Source organism: Rana temporaria, chromosome 5, assembly GCF_905171775.1.
Source record: "Rana temporaria chromosome 5, aRanTem1.1, whole genome shotgun sequence".
In the NCBI taxonomy this organism is placed as follows: domain Eukaryota; kingdom Metazoa; phylum Chordata; class Amphibia; order Anura; family Ranidae; genus Rana; species Rana temporaria.
In genome coordinates, this window is record NC_053493.1 from 227358279 (window position 1) to 227372315 (window position 14037).

The following is a 14037-nucleotide window of genomic DNA, read 5'->3' on the forward strand; positions in this document are numbered from 1 at the left end:
GAAGCCCTCTGGCAGACATGTACGGTGAAAACGGTCCGACGGACCGGTTTCATTGTACATGTTTGCTCGTTAGTACCCGGCCTTAGAGCTTCAGCACAGAACATAGGTTAGTCAGTAATGGACCAGGTTTGCACCAAAAGAGCTTAGATTCAGGCAAATAATGAAAAAGGTTTGGACAAGAATTACAGGGAAGTAATGGGAACAAATTAGGTCCAGACAACAAAGATTTAAAAGTCTGACCAAGCAAAGGTCAGCAGCAAAAATACTGATAACTAGCAGCACATCCACGAGTCAGGAATTTAATTCTGTTGTGGGCAAATACAGAGTGAATGAGTTTTTTTTAAAGTGGTGTGATCAGGAGTAAGCTGTGAAATGAAACATTTGGGGATTTTGCCACTATATGATCATTATGAACTGAGAAGTGAAAAGGGATCATCAGCATGAGTGCAAAAAAAGAAGGGTTGTATGTGTCCTCTCGCAAAAGAGTGGCATATTTGCTATAAAGAAGGTAAGCAAAAGACCTGTCTGACAGAGGGTCCTTGTTATATTTTTTGCTAGGGTAAATTGATAAGGGTTGCAAAGCAAAGCATGCAACCCTCCCTCAGTATTAATTACACTACCCCCTTTGACACCAGTGGCATAAGTCCTAATTTTGAATTTTTGTTAAAAATAACTGACACATGCTGAATGGCATATTTCCTCATGTGTGCATAATGAGGGACCTACATGTTCCTCCTTCAACTATAGGTATATCCAATATCAACACATATGAGTGCACCAGGCTAATATGTTTGAATGAAGAATTGTATAACTTGTCATTAAAAAAAAAAAAAACTGTGTGAACTGACCAGAACCAGATCAAATCCTGACATTTGCAGGTTAAATCATTCATTTCTAGTAACTGTCTAATAGAAAGTATCAGCCAATGTCAACCAGGAGTACTTACCAAAGTTAACATGTGTAAAATATAGCACATCTATTTGGTGTCTGAGTGATGGCAGTGATGTAGAAGTGGTTCAAAGCAGCACAGAGATTATTAAATTTGCTGTATGTCCAGACAGGGCCGTCTTAATAGCATCATGGGACCCTGGGCAAAGTAATGCTCTGGGGCCACTACAATGATGACAGTGCAGGTAAACAGACATCAAGTAGGTAGGCGGCTGACTGCCTCCCCTGTGTATCTATCACTCTCGGTGCCATCATGGGACCCCAAATTTCAGGGCAGCGTGGGCTCAAAGACCATCTGTTTTGGGGAAAGTGCAGGGGCCCCTCATGCAGCTGGGGCCCCTGGGCAGTGCCTCTCATTAAGCCCTGTGTCCAGATATTCTAAGGGTATAGAATATCCAAAATGTGGAACACGATTTTACTGGCAGCATCTTTATTAAAATTATATTCTATTATACCTCCAAGAAATTTGCTCTTCTTATCCCATATACCACACAAGAAGCGAAGGGAAACAGAAGTTTGAACTATTCCACTCTTTATCCAAAAATAAGGTTTTTCAAGGAGTTTTATTTTAAAACTTGTATCTACATAAGCCTGAGGGTTTATCTTTTCAATCAATTCCTTTTATGTTTTTATACTTTTTACTTTGTTGCTTGGGTTGTTAACACTTGCCTGTCCATTCAGCCAGTCCTTAAATTCTTTAAAAGCAATGTCGCTGGCAGAATATTTACATCACACATATCTGGATGTGTAATGCCACGTATACACAATCGGAATTTCCGACAAGAAAAGTTCGATGTGAGCTTTTGGTCGGAAATTCTGACCGTGTGTAGGGCCCATCGGACTTTTTCTGTTGGAATTTCCGACAGAAAAAATGTAAGAGCTGGTTCTCAAATTTTCAGACGGGAAAAGTTCTTGTCAGAAATTCTGATCGTCTGTATGCAATTCCAACGCGAAAAAAAACATGCATGCTCGGAATTAATGTTACGCATGCTCGGAATCATTGAACTTCATTTTCTTGGCTCGTTGTAGTGTTGTACGTAGTGGTCTGAATTTTGTGTGACCGTGAGTATGCAACACAAGTTTGAGCCAAAATTCAGTCAGAAAAGAATCCACGGTTTTCTTGTCGGAATTTCCGATCGTGTGTACGTGGCATAAGATGCCTATGTATCTAGCCACTTTCTGTGGTTCCATCCACCAGCCCTGACGTCACTGCATGCTACAGTACTGAATGAAACTGCAAAATACAGTGGGGTAATAGATAAGTATAAACATACCTCTTTTGCAGGCTGATTGTTCATACGTATATATGTGATTGTTTTTTCTGTGTTATTGCTCTATTATTGATGTAGGAGCCTCCTTGAAAAAAAGTTCTTCTCTTTAGTAATAATAGTTGTGATATTAGGGGTGTTTAACTCAAGTGGTAAATGCGTTTTTTAACGAGTCCACAGCAGTCAGTTGTCAGGTTTGAGGGCATGGCAGCCCATTTTTATTAAAAGGAAACAAAATAAAATTTCACACACAGGATTTCCCACGCAGGGGTTCTTCTCCAGTAAAGTTCACGTAACCAAAAAATGCCAAGCCTCCTGGCTCCTAGGCTTACTTTGCCTTGCTGTTACTTGCCAAACCTGGCCCACTCCCGGCCTCAACAGGATTCTCCAGCCCACTGTCTCCCAGACTTCAGGACTTCCTTTAGCCCCCCTTGGACTTGCTAGTCACCTCAGGTCTACCAGCCTCCCAGTCCATCAGGCACAAAGTCCCCACACACCAGGGATGTAGTCTCACACAGACAGACAGCTTTCCACACACAGGACTGTCTTCATGCCACAGCAGTGACAAGCTGCACACACTCTACCTTCCTCCACTCTCTGTTCTGACCAGTGCCTCATTATATGGGCTGTGTGCACCTGGGAACACAACATGCTGGCTGTCTGTAAGATCTGGACACAGGGTTGGAGATCCCATCCCACCCAAGTCTCTGCAGGATCTCCAAACTACACAGCCCCATTCGAACTTAGCAAAACCTGGAGAAAGCTGCCAAAACAGTTTTCTCTGTTTCAAAGCTATACTCTGTAGTTCTGCAGTCCGCTGACATGCAGACTCTGTGTCCATTTTTGCTCCCTTTCCATAGGGGCAGGGACTCTCACTATTACATAGTGTAAAATGTAAAATGTCATTAGGTCAGTTGTAAGTGTAACACATGCTGTACATATAGCAACAGATCATATATATTGCAAAAAGCATACATTTACACCACATAGGGGTTGATTTACTAAAACCAAACAGTGCAAAATCTGCTGCACCTGTGCATGGTAGCCAACCAAGTTCTAACTTTAGCTTGTTCAATTAAGTTTTGACAAAAAAAAACTGGAAGCTGATTGGTTTCTATGCAGAGCTTCAATAGATTTTGCACTCTCCAATTTTAGTAATTTAAAGCCAAAGTTTACCTAAAGTGTACCACCAAACCTTCATATCTTCAAACAAAATATGTTTTGTTAGTGTTAAGCCCTGTACACACGATCGATTTGTCCGCTGAAAACGGACTGTTTTCATCGGACAAACCGATCGTGTGTGGGCCCCATCGGTTTTATTTCCATTGGTGTAAAAAAATAGAACATGTTTTAAAATTTTCCTATGGATAAAAAAACGATAGAAAAATCCGATCATCTGTATGGAATTCCATCAGTCAAAAATCCACGCATGCTCAGAATCAAGTCGACACATGATTGGAAGCATTGAACTTAATTTTTTTCGGCTTGTCGTAGTGTTGTACGTCACCGCATTTGGACACGATCGGATTTTTGACTGATGGTGTGTAGACAAGACTGATGAAAGTCAGCTTTATCGGATATCCGACGAAAAAATCCATCGGATTCGATTCCATCAGATATCCGATCGTGTGTACAGGGCTTTAGAGTCAATCTTTTTGCTTTTTCTTTCTTTCCCCTCTCTTCCCCTACTCCCTTTTTCCTTTCCCCGCCAGCCCTACTTTACTAATCATATACAGTGCCTTGAAAAAGTATTCCTACCCCTTGAAATTTTCTACATTTTGTCATGTTACAGCCAAAAATGTAATGTATTTTATTGTGATTTCATGTGATAGACAAACACAAAGTGGCACATAATTGTGAAGTGGCAGGAAAATGATAAATAGTTTAATTTTTTTTACACATAAATATGTGAAAAGTGCGGCATGCATTTGCACTGAATTCAAATGACAACATTTGAATTAAACAGTATAGAAATTATGCTAATTATTTATGCATTTTAGAGGGCCAAATTAAACTACAATGATAAGGCTACAAGTTACATATTGTTTAAAAACTGGAAAAACAGCAGCTTTTAGCCACTTTAATACCAGGAACTTTCACCTCCTTCCTGCCCACGCCAATTGTCAGCTTTCCGTGCTGTCACACTTTGAATGAACATGTAACACTTTTCCCAAGTTAAATTGTTGAAACATTTTTTACATCACTACCAACAATTTATCCTATCAAATGCCAGAGTGTAGGCAGCAGGGAAACCTTGTCCATGAAAGGGGTTTGTTACATGGTATATACCAGACCTCAAATTTTCCACTCGCCTACTCGCATTTTGCGAGTGGAAAATTAGGTCTGGCGAGGAGCTGGGCTGCCTGGCAGTGGGGGGGCGAGAACCACTGGCAATCGGGGTTAATCGCGAGCCGTTCTCACAGTGATCGCTCCGATGGCATAGAGGAAGAGGAGAGCCGTGGGATCGCAGAGCGGTATAGCCAACTTACATTGAAATTTCCTCCACTCTGCTCGCTCCCACAGCCCCCCCTCCTCATGACCCCGCACCTGTAACAAAACATCTCAGCATTGGACCCGTATTCTGTCTATTACAGGCTCGGGGTCAGGAGGCGGGGCTGCGGGAGCGAGCAGAGCGAAGGAAATTTCAATGTAAGTTGAAACAGCGGGCTATACCGCTCTGCAATCCCACGACTCTCCTCTTCCTCTATGCTCTCACCCAAAATTAGTTTGAGCTATATTTTCTTTGTGTAAAGCATTTTACAAATTATGTTCTCTTAATGTGGCAGCAGCATGTCAACCCAATGTGTTCTATAACAATGCTGCAACTGCATTAGTGGTTGAACAATAGTCATAGCCCATGTACAAAGTGGTCTCATTAGGGGTCTGTGGAGGCAGTTAAAGCATAGAAATGTTTTGTGCATGTGAATATAGCACACATCCAGTACTGTATAATTAGGATTGCAGAAGAAGAGTGGCTGGATATTGGATGCATAGGAAGAAACTTCAGAATCATTGTCAAAGGTCCCCTTTGTAGACTGTGCAGTAAAGATAACAATATGAACTATCTCCCTCAATGTTATGCCGCGTACACACGATCGGTCCATCCGATGAGAATGGACCGATGGACCGTTTTCATCGGTTAACTGATAAAGCTGACTGATGGTCCGTCGCGCCTACACACAATCGGTTAAAAAAACGATCGTGTCAGAACACAGTGACGTAAAACACAATGATGTGCTGAAAAAAAATTAAGTTCAATGCTTCCAAGCATGTGTCGACTTGATTCTGAGCATGCATGGATTAAATTTAAAACAAGATTGCTTTTTTTAACCTATGGATAAATAACCAATGGGGCCCACACACCATCGGTTTTGACCAATGAAAACGGTCCATCAGACCATTCTCATCGGTTTAACCGATTGTGTATACACGGCATAAGTTGAAACAGCGTGTTATACCGCTCTGCGATCCCACGGCTCTCCTCTTCCTCTATGCTCTCTGCCATCAGAGCGATCACTGGGAGAATGGCTCTCCTCTTCCTACTGTCATAATCTGGCTGCCAATGGGAGCACGTGAGTCTTCTATGGGGGCAAAGTGAATCTGCAGTGAGGGCACGGCGAATCTGCAGTGAGGGCACGGTGAATCTGCAGTGGGGGAACGGTGAATCGGCAATGGAGGCATGGTGAATCGGCAATGGGGGCACAGTGAATCGGCAATGGGGGCACAGTGAGTCCGCAATGGGGGCACGGTGAGGCTGCAATGGTGGGCGCGGTGAGGCTGCAATGGTGAGCACGGTGAGGCTGCAATGGTGAGCACGGTGAGGCTGCAATGGTGAGCACATTGAGGCTGAAATGGTGAGCGCAGTGAGGCTGCAATGATGGGGGACGGTGAGGCTGCAATGGTGGGCACAGGTGAGGCTGTGCTGAGGGGAATTGATAAAGTTGTTGTTAATATTTATTTTTGCAACTTAATTCTGCATAAAATATTTCACAAGATAATTTATGAGGGCGTGATTAGCGGGAGAATTAGGGGCGGCGTAGGGGTTGGATGGGGCAACTAGTGGCGAGTAACCCTTGAGGCCTGGCTAGTGGCTCAAGACTTGAAATTGTGAACCCTGGTTTATACAGTATGCTTAAACAGTATACCCAATTCAAACTGGGATTGCCACAGCTGCCACAGCTGGATCTGTTTAAAAATAGTAAGTACTAAACTTAAAAGAGAACACAATCTCATGCTGACAATTTTCTGATTGCTTCATGGACATTAATCACAAAAAAACTATGAACTACATTAGTATTGCCTTCTTATCTGGTTGTGGACAGCATTATCATTAAAAATAACAATGGATAAAAGTTTATGCTCAGCCTTTAAAAAAAACTAACAATTGAAAAACTCAAATCATTAGAAGATATTGGTAAAAAAAAGGATCATTGCAAGAGAAACTAATGCGACACTTTTTCAGGGCTCTAACGGTTATTACTGATATACTGTAGGTAAACATTGTTATTTATTATAAGTAATTATATAGCACCAACAATTTACGCAGCACTTTACTTATTAAAGATCATGGGCGATGGACCCAATTGCTGTAAAACAGAAATGTTAATAACAAAGCCATTTTGCTGCTCATGCAACATGCTGTGAGGCAAACTCCAAATTGTGTTCTTAGAAAGCATAGTTCTTAAGCTAACAGGGGAGGACTGGGAACATTTAATGAGGGGGCAACCACAACAAACTAGCCCAGTCATGGTAGAGATAGATTTTAGTGAGCTAAACAAGGTGTACCACACAAAGAATGCCATGGAGCCTCGTTAATTTGTGGTGTATCTAAGGACATCTGTAGTGGGATGCCTTTTTGTCCAGATTCCGGTGCAGGTCCCTTTAACTCAACTCCCCACAATCCTCTGAGCTCCTGGACATGCCCAGGGGGTATAAATGTCAGTTCCACCCAGCTTCCTGTGCTCAGAGAGATCCTGCCTGATGGGACAGCAGTGACTGGGCAAGTGAGCTGTTCCCAGATGCTGGGTCCTCCCCCGTTAAGCCTGGTGTGCGGGCCACCAGCAGTGAGCACAAGAGCATGCAGCATCTTTCCAAGCCCCAGTCACTGGAGAGGACTCTGTTACGGTCTATTTGGGGAAGCTGTCCATGAAGTGGGTTGGCCCTACCTGCAGCCACCAGAACTTCCTGACCGAAGCAAGTAGCAAGCAGTGCCAGAGTAAAGTCTGTACCAACAGGAGGTCCACTCAGCTCACAGTCTGCTGATTGAATGATTACTATCTTGGACATGTGAGATTCTCTAGCTCCCTATTCTATCTGTAGATTGAACTCAGAACATACTGTTGCCACCTAGTGGACGTTAGTAGAACTGCAGTATAGTTATATCCTTTTTCCTTTACGGTTCATATTAATGTTTTGTACTGTATACCCATGTTCACATGATCTCCTGTACAATTTATGTTGAATTTCATTGTTAAGTAAAGTAGAAATTGCCTATCACCACTGGTCTGATCATTTGGCTGAAACCGTTACTCAACACATCATTCTAGCAAAATTCATAGCATTTGCAACTTTATTGTCCCATTTTAAGATGGCAATGGTAGCAGGCCTAAAACTGTGGCAGCATATGTTAATAGTTGCAGGTAGTGGGATAGTAACAATGGCTGGGTGTGCTTATAGAGACAAGACACAAAAATGGTGGCAGCATGTGAGATATTTTTTTGTGGCCTGCAATGGTTAACGAAGCAGCTTTGGGTAAAGCAAAAAATAAAAATAAATTGGAAAATGGTCAAACAATTGAATTGAAACATTTTTTAAAGGCATCTCTCAGGCAACCACCCCGTCATTGCTTCTCCTTTTAAAAATAGGACAGGAGGCTCTGAGAGACCTCCTTCAGATTTTTCATCCTCTGTTCCATGAGGGAAGGATGGGCTCTGTGACTTTCCCCATGTAACATGGATCAAGCATCCCAAGTCATTCCCAGCACACCACATCACTCCTAGTATTCCACATCACTCTCAGTACTGTAAGTTATTCCAAATTACTCACAGTTACTCACAATACTCCAAGTTACTTTAATTGACTCCAAGTCACTCCCAGTACAACTAGTTACACCCAAATTTCTCCCAGTACTCCAAGTCATTACAATCTACTGACAGTTACTCCCAATACTCCAAGTTACTTAAAGTTATTCCAAGTCACTCCCAGTACTCCTTCAAAATTACTCCAAGCACTCCTCCAAGTTATTTTCAATTACTTACAGTTACTCTCAGTACTCCAAAATCACTACCCAGTACTTTGTGTTACTACTTAGTGCTCCAAGTTATTCCAAATTACTCACAATTACTCAAAATGCTTTGTTACTTCAAGTCACTCTTAGTACTCCCAGTATTCCAAATCACCCCAGGACTCCAAGTCAACCCCCAGACTCCAAGTTATTACAAAGTTACTCCAAGTTACTACAAAATTACTCTGAGTTACTGCAAATATTACTCCCAATACTCCAAATATTACTCACCAGTACTCCAACTTACTACAAATAATACTCTCTGTACTGTACTGTACTTTACTACAAATATTCTCATTAGCAGTCACTAGTCTAATTGTGCCCTGCCACCTCACTGCATGCCTGCCGCTTCTTCTGTTAGTGTGTCCTGCATCCTCCTGTCAGATTCTGGCTGCTCTATTGTCAGTGTCTAGATAGAGAGGGCCCTGATGCAAGGAAGTCCTCCTCTTTCTCCTCCTGCACTGCCTCAGGTGCCCGATCCATAATGACTAGTGTGTGCTCCAGCAGGAACACAACTGGCATAGTGTCACTGATGTAGGCATTGTCACAGCTCACCATTCTCGTTGCCTCCTCAAATGATGGCACTGCACTGCATGTTACTTGTTTTAGCAGCCACTGGTGTGTTATCACTTGAAAGCCGACCGCCAGCTCTAAAAAACGGTACCGGGGTGATGCCTCTGATTGCAGGCATCACCCCAGTACAACCACTTCAACAAAATTATGTACATGTAGCGCCCCCTTACTTTCAGCATGGGCACTACGCTAAAGTTAGTGGGGGAATGGGAGAGTTATTTTGCTCCCATTCATAATTTGTTAAATTTTGGGCTGCTGTCATTCCAGAACTGTCCTGTAGGTCAGTCTGCGCTCCGGGGGTTTGGGATCCCATCCATGGGCGACAGTTGGCGCTAGAGGGGTTCTGGCAGAGCCACTTTTCCCCAGCAGCCAATTAGAGGAGTTTTCCCTCGCGGAGCATGCTGGGGGAGAGTATATCTGTGGCGGACGCCATTTTTGTGTGTTTTTCGCGAGTTCCTGGTTCCAGGTGCGGCGCCCACTTTCGGGGTGTGCGCACATCGTGGGCCCCACCACTGTGGCCTACCTGGCCTGGGGTCATGCGCTGCGTGGAGTTCCAGACTCTGGGCCCTCTTGGCCTGGAGTGACGGATGCTACTAAGGGGCCCCAGTGACTTGCTGGGTCCCCCGTCTACTGAGGAGATCCCGGGCTGTGTGCTGCTCGGTGGGGGTCGACTTGGGGAAAGCCGGGAGGCAGGTTCTCCGGGAGGGTTTGGGCGGGCCATCAGGGATCTGGTGACAGGGACATTGACAGGTGCACTTCCCCTGTCAACCGGTGACCCTGACTTGATCTACTGGGAGGATTCGCCACTCGATCCATTCAGCTCATCTAAGTACTAGGCCTGTGGCAGAGGTCCCTAGAGCCAGGTCTGTGGCAGAGACCTGTTCCTCCCAGCAACCTAAAGTGACACTTCGGCTGCCAGACTCGTGGCAGGAGTCTGTCCGGGGGCACTTCACCCACTGCTAGAGTGGCAACGAACTGTATCTACTACTACTGAGAGCATGATTGCTCTTTTCCATAACCAGGCCTGATACTGCAAAGTTCTCTTGCTTCATCATCCTTCATAAACCTTTTCTCCCTACCTCATGTTGATGTTGGTCATGTTGGGCCAAAAATAAAGCATTCAGAAAGCCTTTGTTTGATGACTGGACATTCGCTTACTAATCTACTCATCAACTTCACCCCTAGACAACGGTAAGAGGTAACTTAATACGCCGATCCCAAAACAACCAGTGGCTCCTGTGGGGGTAGCGCTACATACAGGTACTTGATTTTGCTTGAAGTGGCTAGCCTGTCCTCATACCAAACTCACACAGGTACTCATTGATGAAAATTACTCACTTCTGCATGTGCAGTCACTGTTTCACCCTCCACTTTTTTTGCAAGCTGTCCTGGAATGACATCCTGCAACATTGGGGTTGTGCTTCTAATTTTCTTTCCTCCCATGCTATCCATCACCACCAAATTGATCTGTGGACACAAAATGGCTTCTCACCCCACTATAGGTACATGGCAACTTCTGCCTCAACATGTAGGCCTTCCAGACATGGCAATGATAGCGCGTGCTTACCTACTACTTCTATTTACAACTATTAGAAGAGCTGGATGAGGGGTAAGTGGTGCTTGAGTCCACTGTAAACTGGGGTGTTCGAGTGCATCAATATTCTGAAGTGCTCCACTACAAGCAAAATGCACCTGTTGTGGTTAATCTAACAGATTTAATCTGATGTTGCTGATGCTGACTCCATCATAAACAAATAAATAAACAGATATATAAATACATGACCATTATAAAAATAACCCCCCACCCCAAAACAAAATGAGCACAAATGCAAAAAACATAAAATAAATCAAACACCCAAAAACATCACAAGCAAAAAAAACTTGTGTATCTAATGAATTTAAGAAAAGAAAAATTGCGCTAACCCAAAAATGTTGTGATTAAGAAATAAAGAAGGCAGCAATCACGTGACCTAACACAAACATGTAAAGAAAAAAGAAAAAAACGTGCCAACTTTTATAGATAACAACAATCAAGTCCTTTGTGAATAATACAAAAGTGGTAATAAAGTCCAAAAACAGTTGAATTTCCAGAACAGACAACACACGGTTTACTGATGATTATGTGAGCCGCCACCACATGGACTGAGGCTTACCAGAGGGTAAATAAATAACAGCGTTATCTATATTCCACAGCAGGATATCCAGGGTAAGGAATCACAGCACAGGATGGATCAAAGATGCAGCATAAACCAAACAATCATGGAATCCACGGAGGGATATGACCAGACTTAACGTGGGATACTCTTCTTAGACCGTATCAGGCAGCCCAACGATATGCCACATATAGAGAAGGAGACCGCAACATAGTGTAATATGTACAAAGCGGGTTTATTAAAAGATAAAATGCTACTTACACAGATAAAGTGCAAACGAGCATATAAAAACAAATGCCAGCCGGCATGAAACAGGAGCCCTTCCTCCTTGTGTAAACGCGGTGACGTCACTGCACGCCGTCGTCCCAGACGCGTTTCGTCATACGTTGACGTTTTCAATGGGGATGAATTTATTTATTTTATTATTATTTAATTTTTTGTTTAAGAAAAACAAAATTTGAATGCAGTTCCACGCTCTCCTGCCACACAAACTGCAATTCCCTTCAATGTATCAGTAGAAAATATATGGTACAGGATATAGTACTGAATATAGTGCTGATACTGTCAAGTAGGGATGAGCCAAATACCCCCCGGTTCGGTTCGCAGCAGAATATGTGAACAGGCAAAAAATTCATTTGAACACCCAAACATTGTTAAAGTCTATCGGACATGAACATGAAAAATCAAAAGTGCTCATTTTAATGATTAATATGCATTGTGTCAGAGGGGCAGGGTCACCAGTACATATCACTGGGTAACCCTGGCCTTTCCTCATTGTGTCAGAGGGAGCGGGGTCACCCGCGCACTGATGGGTGGCCCCGCCCTGAGCTATATAAGAGCTGTCAGGCTGGATCACGACATTCGTCGGGTGCCTCCCGTGGAGGCAAGATCGTGTTGGTGTTGTATTCCTCGCTGGAGATCGAGAATGGATTTACACCGCTGAAGATCGAGACTGGATTACATTGCTGGAATTATTTTTTATTCACATAGGGGGAGGTCAGGATCTGGGGTTCCCTTGCCCGCAGTCCCCCACAACCACCGGGCAAGTGTTGTAGGGATGAGGCCCTTGTCCCCATCAACATGGAGACATCCTCCCCATGTTGAAGGCATGTGGCCTGGTACTGTTCATGAGGGGGGGCGCTCTCTTGTCCCCCTTCTTTTCCTGCGGCCTGCCAGTTTGCATGCTCGGCTAAGGGTCTGGTATGGATTTTGAGGGGGATCTTTTTTTTTTTTTGGCGCAGGGTTCCCCTTAATATCCATACCAGACCTGAAGGGCCTGATATGGAATTTGGGGGGACCCCCATGCATTTTTTTTAATTTTCCTTAAAACCCAAAGAGCCTGGTAATGGATTGGGGGGGAGGAACCCATGCCATTTGTTTTCAATTACTTTTATCTGTATTGCCGGGACCCAACAATTCATTATAGCCGCAAATAGTTTTAAATGACTTTTGTGCAGGGATTATTATAAACATGGGAAACATGCGCTACTTTATAGGCATACTATAGACACTGATACTGTACATGTCCCCTGGGACAGGACCCAGGTCCCCAAACACTTTTTATGACAATAACTTGCATATCAACCTTTAAAACTAATACTTTTGATTTCTCCCATAGACTTTTAAAGGGTGTTCCACGGCTTCTGAATTTGCCGCAAACACCCCAAATTGTTCGCTATTCGGCGAACGGACGAACAGCCAATGTTCGAGTCAAACTCATGTTCGACCTGAACATAAAGCTCATCCCTACTGTCAAGCACAAATCGGTAGTAGCACACTACACTGACCAACTCTCTCTCCCTAAAAGCAATGTCAGCTGTCCCACATGCTCACTAAACTCTCACTCACATATAACGGGCTGTTGGGAGTGGAGCCTTTTATAGTATGTGGGCTGAAACTTAGTTCAAAATCATCATTGGCAAAAGTATTGAACCTTATCAAAAGTCAGGTGAAGACTTTTGGCCAATGATAGCTTTGGCAATGCATTATGGGACATTTGATGGAGCAATTCCCACCAAATGCCCATAAAGTTCTGAATTTGACACTCAACTCATTCCTAGCTGGAAGTTGTATCACATGCAAAGACACACATTTAAAAGTCCAAATATATTCCCATGTATCATAATATCTAATGAAGATATCACACAAGTAAAATGTTATACTGTATAACTATATGTAGCAGACAGAACTACTGCAATAGAAGCCTGTGTGAGATTAGGAGTGGTGGGCCCCTCTGTAGTTAAATTGTGTCCCATTTACATCTCTATCAGTGCAGACCCACAGTTGCTGTGACAGCTCTTCACAGGGGTAAACAAAGGCAGAGGAACTCTTATGCCGTGTTTTTTTTGTGATGAAAAAAAAACAACGTTTTTAAAAAACCTCATTTAAAATGACCGTGTGTGGGGAAAACGTTGTTTTATGTCTTCTGAAAAAAGACAAAAAAAATTTGAACATGCTCGAATTTTTTGTGTCGTTTTTCAAAACGTTGTTTTTTCTGTCAATGAAAATGATAGTGTGTGGGCAAAACGATGTTTCAAAACGACGTTTTTAAACCCGCGCATGCTCAGAAGCAAGTTATGAAGCTAGCTTCAATGGAAAAGAGTGCTGAATGTAACCACGCTTTGCTAGAGCATTTTGAAAAAAACGATGGTGTGTAGGCAACGTCGTTTTTGAAAATGACGTTTCAAAAACGTTGTTTTATTTCATGATTCAAAACGTCGTTTTTTTTTCATCACAAAAAACGACCGTCTGTACGCGGCATTTTACTACCCACTTTCTCTAAAGGCTCTGACAGATTACATTATCTAATTCA

The 14037-nt window shown here is 43.1% G+C and overlaps 1 protein-coding gene across 2 annotated transcripts in view; it reads right to left on the reverse strand.

Annotated features, from left to right (window-relative positions):
* LOC120940616 (cadherin-9-like) overlaps positions 1-14037 on the reverse strand; it is a 253777-nt gene that overhangs the window by 170245 nt on the left and 69495 nt on the right. The gene's annotated exons all lie outside the window — the stretch shown is intronic.